Source organism: Lutra lutra, chromosome 9, assembly GCF_902655055.1.
Source record: "Lutra lutra chromosome 9, mLutLut1.2, whole genome shotgun sequence".
Lineage (NCBI taxonomy): Eukaryota > Metazoa > Chordata > Mammalia > Carnivora > Mustelidae > Lutra > Lutra lutra.
In genome coordinates this window covers 24271597-24279651 of record NC_062286.1, presented here as the reverse complement: position 1 = coordinate 24279651, position 8055 = coordinate 24271597, and the positions used below count along the sequence as shown (strand labels likewise).

The 8055-nt window shown below is 44.1% G+C and overlaps 1 long non-coding RNA gene across 1 annotated transcript; it reads right to left on the bottom strand.

The window, feature by feature from the left end:
- Positions 1–3845: 3845 nt before the first annotated feature.
- LOC125109395 (uncharacterized) lies at positions 3846–7020 on the bottom strand. Its single transcript, XR_007130216.1, has 2 exons — positions 6959–7020; positions 3846–4149 (listed from the first exon to the last, which is right to left on the bottom strand). It is a non-coding gene; the product is annotated as an uncharacterized LOC125109395 (long non-coding RNA).
- Positions 7021–8055: the final 1035 nt, after the last annotated feature.

The window sequence follows — 8055 nt, the reverse complement described above, 5'->3', positions numbered from 1 at the left end:
ACGAGGCTTGTCCACCTTTCTGAAGAGCTGCCTCGATCGAGGCCAGGAATTACGGGGCCCCATGTTGATTCTAGGGTTCCTGAGTTCCTATGCTTGGCCCTGATGATTCCGTACAAAAGGCATTGCTCATTCTCAGGGATCAAGAGGGCAAATGGGCACGGGCACAGTCACCCTGCCCAACTACAAGCTGCTTGTCAGCCGTTGGCCTTGGCATATTTCAGATCATGGGGAAGGGGAAGGAAGGTAGGAATGAAATCTCTTGGCAATGACACGTACATCACATGAATTAACCTCTCTTAGCCTCTAGTTCCTTGCCCATCAAGGAGAGCGCAGGCGTAATAACCCCCACCTTGCAGAGCTGGTGTAGCGAGTAAGAGCTGGATGGCAGAAAACACCTGCACAGCACCTGACAGAGTCAAGACAGCTCCTCAAATGGCTACTATTTCGACTGTGTAGCAGGCCCACAGTCATCTGAACGCGGAGCCTGTTCACTCAGCGTGGTCGGTGGGCCAGCACCGAAAGGCAGCACCCCTTCCCCCTCAAGCTTGTTAGAAATGCGATTTCTAATGAGACCCCCCAGGTGACCATATATGCATTACAGTTGGAGAATCATGGAATTCAGGGACATCAATGCTACCTTTGAATCTGGTGGCTTTGATGCATTTCTCTTGGCAACTGCCAGAGTCAGTAATGAGTTCGTCAATCAAATCGAGGCAATAATTACCTACCATGGTCTGCACCCCCACCCCCACTCACCCCTGCCCCCCACCCTGGGCCAGTCTGGCTCTGGGGCTCTGGCCAGGCCGCTGCTCTGCTCACCCCGTTCACCTGCCTCCTGCGGTCACCTGTGTGGTGGCCAAGGCTCCGGGGAGATGAGGGCTCCTTGTTTACCGGGCAAGCTCAGATAAGGTTTCTCACAGCCCCACCTGAGTGCCGGTGCCAAGGTAAACTTGCTCTCCAGAACTGCTCCCTGACTGGAAAATGTGTCAGTCTATTTACTTCTCACTCCCACTGGAAAAAAGGTTGGGGGGGGGGGGCAGGGAGTGGTTGGCCATGATATCATTCTTTCCACAGAACTTCTCAAAGGCATCGCCTTTCACGGTGACTTCCAGGCCGCGCTTGCCTTTCGCTGCGCCTCGAGGAACAGAACTGGCCAGGAGCACAAGCTTCTCTTCCTTCTCCACTGCCCTCTGCCCTCTCTCCTCCCCCACCTCTCTCTGGGGTCTTGCAGGCAGCCCTGGAAAGGAACCTGGAAGCCAACAGGTGGGGGAGAGAGTTTTCCTAGTACTTCTTGAAGAGGTGACCGGCCTCTGGGGACAGGGTGAGGGGCTGCTAGGGATGGAGGGCAGGTGCTGGCTCGAAGGGGCCAGGAAAGGGACTTCCTGGGGGCAAGACTGGTGTTTTCCGACACATCAGAGAACTGGAAACGAAGAGCAAAACCAGTTTTCTCAAAGCCCTACAAAGAGTCAGCAACAGTTGGGGGCCGCTGCGTTCATCACAGTTCTTGTTTCCGCTTCTCTGGAGAAGAGCTAAGATTTTCTGACTGGGTTTCGGGTGCCCCCGCCCCCAGCCGAGAGACACTGCAGGCTAGCGTACAGCAGGGAGGAGAGCTGGACTCGGGCAGGGAGGGCGAGCCCATCACTCACTCCTCTTAGCAAGATCTCCTGCAGGTCAACATTGCTTCCATCTTGGGTCTGGGGTACTTATAAGAAAATAAGAATTAGGGGCACCTGGGTAGCTCAGTGGGTTAAAGCCTCTGCCTTCGGCTCAGGTCATGATCCCAGGGTCCTGGGATGGAGCCCCGCATCGGGTTCTCTGCTCAGCAGGGAGCCTGCTTCCTCCTCTCTCTCTGCCTGCCTCTCTGCCTACTTTTGATCTCTGTCTGTCAAATAAGTAAATAAAATCTTTAAAAAAAAGAAAAGAAAAGAAAAGAAAAATCAATAAAACAAGAGCAGGGCCTTGCACAGACCAGTACGGATAACGTGTTATGGACTGAGGAATAGGATTAACCCAGTCCAAATGAAGAACGTTTAAAATTTTATTTGTAATTTTTCAATACGCAGATAAGATCAGAGACTAATAATACAGGGAACCCCAGTGGACAAACTTCCCAGCTGTATCCGTCAGGAAAGACTCGGCTGTGCTGTGCTAATGAACATCCCCAAATCTCCATGACTGAAAGCAACAAAGTTCATGTGTTACCCATCCACCTGTCCCCCACGGGCTGCCTGGAGACATCGTGTCTGCTCAGGGACTGGGGAAGAGAGAAGGTTTGACTCTGCACAGCCATGTTGGCCAAAGCTTTGGTCAGAACCAGAAGTCACTTCCACTCCAGTCCACTGGCTAGAGTAAGTCTCTAGGCCACCCCTAACTTCAGAGTGGATGGGAAATGCAATCCTACCATGGGCCTGGGAGGCAGAGAGCCAGCTACATTCGGTGGGCAGTGTTAATGATGGCCGCATCAGCTACAGCAAATATTAGCATATTGTCTTATTTGCTTCAGGTCTTTCTACTTCAGAGAAAGTAAATATTAGAGATACAATGGATTTCCCCTCTGTACTCCTCTCCAGCCCATCTCCTCCCTCACTTCCCAGAGCTAAGCACTGTTTTGAATTCAGTGTTAGTCCTCTTCATGCATGTTTTTATATTTTTTATTATTTTATGGCATTTTTATGTATCCATAGCATTATAAAGTATTACTTATTACTCCCTGCCAGCTTTTAAGCTACATACGTGTCTATATACAGTATCAGAATCTTAATGCTGTGTTCCTTTCTCCCTTAGCATTATAATTGTGAGATTTTTATCTATGTCAACACATGCTGTACTATACTCCTTTGTAGAACTATAATACGATTCAGCTATCCATTTTCTTGTTGACGGACATTTAGGTGGTTTCCAAGCTACAGCAAACATCTTAGTACACGTCTCCTTGTGCCCACATACAAGGCTAGATGCCTAGGAGCAGAAATTCTGGACATGACCACCTACGACTTTACTAGCTATTGCCAAATTGCTATCCAAAGTACTTGTACCAACTTACAATCCCACTAGGAGGGAGTGCATTTCCATGATTTAACAACTCTACCAACACTTGGCATTGGCTGACTTAAATTTTTGCTGATCTAATAGGTGTGAATGATATTTTACTGTTGCTTTGTTTGTATTTCTTTGCTTAATAGTGGAAGCAAGCATCTTTTTGTATTTCTATTGACCTTCCGGGGTTCCTTTTCTACAAATTATCTACAAATTGATAGTTGATATTCTTTGCCCATTTCTTCCCAAGTGCTGTTTATCTTTTTCTAATTAATTTGAGGGATTTCTGTACGTGTTACACTCATTGCATGTATCTTCTCTCAGGCTATCGCTTGTTTTTCACTTTGTCATTATGGCCTTTGGTTATGGAAAAGTTAATTTTTATGAAGTCAAAATTATCGATTTTTTTATGTTCTCTTTTTTGTTGGTTTGCTTTCTTAAAGAGAAATTATTCTTTATGTTAAGATCACAAAGAATTTTTCTGGGGGCTCCTGGGTGGCTCAGTCATTGGGTGTCTGCCTTCGGCTTGGGTCATGATCCCAGGGTCTTGGGATCAAGCCCCGCAGCAGGCTCTCTGCTCCGAGGGAAGCCTGCTTCTCCCTCTCCCACTCCCCCTATTTGTGTTCCCTCTCTTGCTGTCTCTCTCTCTCTGTCAAATAAATAAATAAAATCTTTAAAGAAAAGAAAAAAAATGAATATTTCTGTATTTTCACTCTGTGCTTTGAAGTCTTGCTTTTTATTTTTAGTTCTTTAATCTACGAAGGGTTGATCTAAGGGAGAAGTCTAATTCTGTATTTTCCATATGGATAGTCATTTCTAGGATTCATTTATTAAATAGATTACCTTCTCCCCACGCATTGTAATATCATCTCTGCTTGGTATTGTTTCCAAACATGGGTGGGCCCGTGGCTAGGCTTTCCATTCTGTTCCAAGGTTTATCCTTTTGCCCAAACTCTGTTGTCTTCATTACGAAATATTTTGATAATAAATCTTGATATCTGGTAGGGCAAGTTCTTCCACGTTCTACTTTTTCAAAATTGTTTCTCAGTTATTCTTGGCCCTTTGCTCTTCCAAATCCATTTTGAGAAATCAATTTCTTCCAAATCAGATTGTCTAGTTCCAAACAAAACAAAACAAAACACCCTGTTAGGCTTCAAATAAAATTCTGTTGATGAATTTGACAACTTTATGATTTGGAGTGTTCCTCTTCATATTCTTTTATATGGCATGTGCTTATGATTTCGCAGCCCTCAGTAGACCCTCATTTCCTCCTCTGCTCCCCTCTCCAACCCTTCTGACCTTGACCTTCAAACATTGCTTACTTCCTGATTCTTATTGTGGCTTCAGTATCTTTACTTCCAATACTCGCCTCTTTCAAAGGTCTCCTAATTCTTCTTTTCAGTGTGCAACAGGTAAAACCCAGACACACAGTACAATGATAAGGGGGAAGAGGAGGGGTTCTCATAGTCTCCTGGGAGGAGATGTGACAGCATAATTACCTATGCAGGGGTGCACGGTAATCTTTTCTGAGCTTCAGGAGGTAGCATGGGTAGTCGTTAAGAGGCCAGACTGCTAAGTTTGAATCCTAGCTCTATCATTTACTGACTCTGATCTTGGGCATATTACTTAGTATCTCTGTGCCTCAGTTGTCCCTTCTGTCGTGTAGGAGTAAAAGTATTAATTATGTCATAATATCACTATGGGAAATAAACAAGTTAATGTATTTAAAGAACTTGGGACAATACCTTGTATACTGTGTGTCATCTATTACTGTCATTACTAAGATAGGATTTCCCAAACACATTGGAAAAATATGATTAGATGGGATGTTCAAACTAGATGATGTCGGAGTAATTCATTAATCTTAACACGGAAGGAAGAGGTTTTGCTGGTTAGCATTGTATCTTCTCAGTAAGCTGAGAAACCTTAACTGAAGGTTTAATCATTAGTGATCCTCAGTGGTGCTAGTTCAGTGTTAACTACGTCATAAATTTCATGGAATAAATGAGTTGAGGGTTGGATGGTGTCCAAGATAATCCAATCCAATTTCCCACCTCATACCTGAAGCTGCTTCAAATAAAGCTATAAAAAAGGAAGACTTTTATGAAAGATCAGAAAAGTGGGAATATTGAAAGGACATCAAACCTACTTAAAAAGTAAAAAAGAGGAGATGGTAGAAAATCACATGAATCGATAAAGTTTAAAAGGTTGATCAGAGTGGCCATTTAGAGAAGCCCAAAGTGAAATGGTGTTGTCTAAGAGCTGATAGCCTAGGTAGAGGAGAGCTAGTCTTATCCAGAAAAATGTCTGTGCCTTGGAAACCAAGGGGGCCTTTTTCTATATTACTGCCTATGTGGGCTATTTGAGGGGTTTGGAAGATGTCCTTCCCCCACCCTGACACCAGGCTCCAGGGGACCTGACATTTCCCACCACTGGTACACATTCTGGGTTAAGACTTTGGGTACTCTATTGAAATATGTATTTCTTCTAATATGTATATAGAGAGAGCGCTCATGAGAAGTAAACTCATAACAGCTAGGAGACCCTTAGACTGAATTCCTTAGCATAGGCCTAGCTGAGAGCAGGGTCATAAGGTACAAATGCAGTGAAGGAAGTTCTGCTGGGCAGAGAAGAAGGGAAAGGCTCAGAGTGTGGGGCCCTCTCACAAGCAGGGGAGACCAGAATGGGAACTCAATGAAACCAAAGAAGGGGAGGGTGAAGGGGGAGGAGTGGGGAAATACAGTACAAAGTTGTGGTTGAGCATGTGGGAGGGGAGAGCAAAGAGTGGGTGGAATCACCAGCCTACAGCTGCTGCTCCATCTGGATGGAAGCTGGCTCTGGCTCCTGGAAATCTCTTTCCAATGATCTGGAGAGACACAGACCTGTGGGGAGTCGTGGCCACCTCTAAGGAAGCAGGATTTAAATCTAGGACTCCACATCACCATGAGGTAATCTCCCTTCAGAACTCAGACCCAAGGGCTAGAGGTTCTTAGGTACACCGTGATGTGTCCCTGATGAGAGTGGCACCTTGTTACACTTGACCCTTCACACTTACAAGAGCACTTGAACATCTCTTTTGCTGCTCTATACACCCTTACAAGCTGGACAAGGCAATGTCATCATCCCCACATTATAAAAGAGAAAACCGAGGTTCAAAGAGAAGGACAACTTGCCATACATCTCATAGCTGGACAGGAAAAAGTCAGGCCAGCTTCACCTTGGGATCCCTACCACTGCCAGAACAGAGCTTGAAGCCAGAACCAGTTTGGATACAGCAGTCACTATCTCAGAGCATGGCTGGGCCAGGCTGGCTGTCCCAGGTGCTTATTCCCACAGGGTTGGATCTGCTAAAGGGGCTGCCCCCCCTCCAGAGATCGTGCCTCCTGGTGTGGGCACACAGTATTGTCATGAAGCTTGGTTGCTACCCTGACCTGATAGCACATCATGCTCTGAATGTATGGTCTCTCCACTCCTCCATTCTCTTCATTCACTCATTCATTCATTTGCCACACAGTGGGCACTGATGAACTAGAAATACAAAAATCGGACTCTGTCATTGCCTTTCACAGTATGGGGGAGGGAGGCAGAACCTGAATAGACAAGGGCAACAGAATGTTGACTCTTTTCAGAGAGGGAGGATACTGCAGTGATTAGGATCACAGACTTTGGAGCTAGAATGGGAAAATAAATTATGGCGAGCGGATATACTTGAAGACATAATGACAGAGACTTTCTTAGAAATAAAGAAAATATAAAACTTCAGACTGAAATGATATAGTGTTAAACAAGATAAATGAAAAACGAGCTCATGCCTGGACATGTTGTAGTGAAATTTAAGAACATTAATGACAGAGAGAAAATTCTCAAAACATCTATAAAGAAAAAAAGTAGATCAGCTAAAAAGGAAAAAGAATTGGATTACCTGGATGGTTCAGGTGGTTGAGCATCTGACTCTTGCCTTTGGCTCAGGTTGCAATCTTGGGGTGGTGGGATCGAGCCCCAAGTGAGGCTCTCCGCTCAGTGTGGAGTCTGCTTGGGACTCTCTCTCCCTCTCCCTCTGCTCCCCCCCCACCAAAGTGAACAAATAAATCTGTAAATAATAATAATAATAATAATAATAATAATAATAATAAATAAATAAAAAGGAAAAAGAATCAGCATGACATGAAACCCCAATAACAGAACTGAACACAAGACAATGAAATAATATTTTAAAGTGTTGATGGAAAAAGATTTCAAATCTAGAATTTTATATCCAGCTAAAATACCACTTAAATGTAAGTAAAATAAAAATAGTATTAGCTACATAAACCCTTTTTATTAGTTATATAAACCCCCTTTTCAAAAATTCTTGGAGCTAATTTTTTAGTGCAGGAAGGGAGCTAGAAAAAAACTCCAGAATAAACCTGAAGAAGGAGAAGGAGAGAAGAAGTAGAGGAGGAGGAGAGGAAGAAGAACAAGAAAAAGAAGAAGATGGAGGAGGAGGAGGAGAATAGGAAGGAAGAGAGAAGGGCGAAAGAGAGGGGGGAGGGAGGGCGGGAAGAAAACATATAGGTAAGGTCAAAAATCAGAGAAATGGACTGTAGCAACAAGAAGACATTAAACCGGTTAGCTAGTGTTTTGAAAAGATTATAAAATATACAAATACATGAAAAAATTAATGAGGGAAAGAAAGAGAAAATGTAAACACGGGTGGGGCGACTGGGTGGCTCAGTGGGTTAAAGCCTCTGCCTTCGGCTCAGGTCATGATCCCAGGGTCTTGGGATCAAGTCCCACATCTGGCTCTCTGATTAGCAGGGAGCCTGCTTCCTCCTCTCTCTCTGTCTGCCTGCCTCTCTGCCTACTTGTGATCTCTGTCTGTCAAATAATAAATAAAATCTTAAAAAAAAAAAAAAGAATTGCTTTAAAAAAAAAGAAAATGTAAACACGGAATAAACACTGAAAAAAACCACAAACACAACAGAAAACTTTAGACTAACAGTATTATGAGAAATTGTAATTAGGAGACAATAAAATTGA